The 1,656-nt window shown below is 28.5% G+C and overlaps 1 long non-coding RNA gene across 1 annotated transcript in view; it reads left to right on the top strand.

Moving 5' to 3' along the window:
- Positions 1-743, top strand: part of LOC106884263 (uncharacterized) — a 3,971-nt gene extending 3,228 nt beyond the window's left edge. The window contains exon 2 of the long non-coding RNA XR_001411224.2: positions 29-743. This is a non-coding gene — a long non-coding RNA (uncharacterized LOC106884263). The remainder of the gene's footprint in view (positions 1-28) is intronic.
- Positions 744-1,656: the final 913 nt, after the last annotated feature.

Here is a 1,656-nt window from a genome sequence, read left to right as displayed (position 1 = left end):
TTTTTTTTTTTTTTGTTTTTTTTTGCAGGATTGAAGAGCTGATTTTAAACGACTTATCCACTGATTATTCAGTTGATGAATTTAATTTTGTACCAATGTTCTAACAGAGCTGTCCTGGTTTTGGAGGGAGTTTGTTAAAACACCCACTTTCTTCTGGATGTTGTTTTTGTACAATAACTGACTTCACTGCTGCCTTAGTCAGTATTACAAACTGCAATAATAAGAATGATAATGCTATTTTAATAATAATGATAATAATAATAATAATAGATAATGAGACGTATCAGAGATATGTGTGTGTATACATTCATACGTACATACGTATATATGTATGTATGTATGTATGTATGTATGTATGTATGTACGTATGTATGTATGTATATATGAAATGTATTTTTATTGTATTAGGATATGGAGATTGTACATTGATATTTTAAAATTTTATATAGTATACACATAGTTCCTTAAACTATACCAAAAGTTAACACCAAAATGAGCCACATGGCTCTTGGATCTTCTATATAAATGAAGATCTTTCTTTTACTTTGCTGTTTTTCTCTCTATGAAATGAGAAAATACATTGCGTAACTGTTATTTTAATGAGTGATATTTATTTATCGCCCAGTGAGACACATCTGCATCGTTGAATGCTCCTGAACCAGTTGTTAAGTTTCCCACCCGTGAGGGATCAATGTGGATGTGTCGAAACAATTGTCGTGATTGATAATAAAAATTCTCATATATTCCATCTTCTGTCTTTCATTTACCATATATATATATATATATATATATATATATAGGGGAGAGGATTTGAAACTGATAAGAAAATGTTAAGAGGAACTTTTGTTTAAACAGTTGACATAAAAGTGTTCAAAATAGGTAGTAAAATAAATTCAGAAAGAAAAAGAAAAAAGGTTGGTCATTCCCCTAAAAGCCTTATAAACATTTAAATATGATTTCTGATAAAGTTTTGACTAAGCAATATATGCTTTCTCCTATCCAATACTGTCTACAAATTCTTTCTGTATGTATGCTTATATACAATCATGATTTTTGATGAACTTATAAATAATAATGAATTTATTTTACTACCTATTTTGAACACTTTTATGTCAACTGTTTAAACACAAAATCCCTCTTAACATTTTCTTATCGTTGTCAAAGACTCTATCACTGTATTTTGATACATTTATGATAACCATTTTTTGACACTGAAAAGGTTACACAAAGCCTTACTTTTTACTTTTGAAAATCAATTTTTAAAAAAAGTGAAACCGGTCATGTCAATAAACATCTTTAAAAGACCTCTGCAGTTTCAAATCCTCTTCCCTATATATTTTCACTTGTGCAGTACCTTCCAATTTTACTTTGTTATATATATATATATATATATATATGAATTATAGATATCATTACAATACAATGGTGTTATTTTCCAGGGAAATAAAACAGTGTAAAGGTAGAATTATAAAAAGGAAATGGTGGCACAATAAGGCACCAATGTTTGCTGGAAATAGCAGTCGATAGCCATATGACACTATGTAAAGATTCACTGAATATATATAGGTAAAGATGTGTATGGTTATCAACTGTTTTCTACCAAACATAGGTGTCTTGTGCCACTATTTCTTATTTATATTTATATGTGTATATATA

This window comes from Octopus bimaculoides, chromosome 17 (assembly GCF_001194135.2).
Source record: "Octopus bimaculoides isolate UCB-OBI-ISO-001 chromosome 17, ASM119413v2, whole genome shotgun sequence".
NCBI classification, from domain to species: domain Eukaryota; kingdom Metazoa; phylum Mollusca; class Cephalopoda; order Octopoda; family Octopodidae; genus Octopus; species Octopus bimaculoides.
This window is presented reverse-complemented; position numbering and strand designations above follow the sequence as displayed.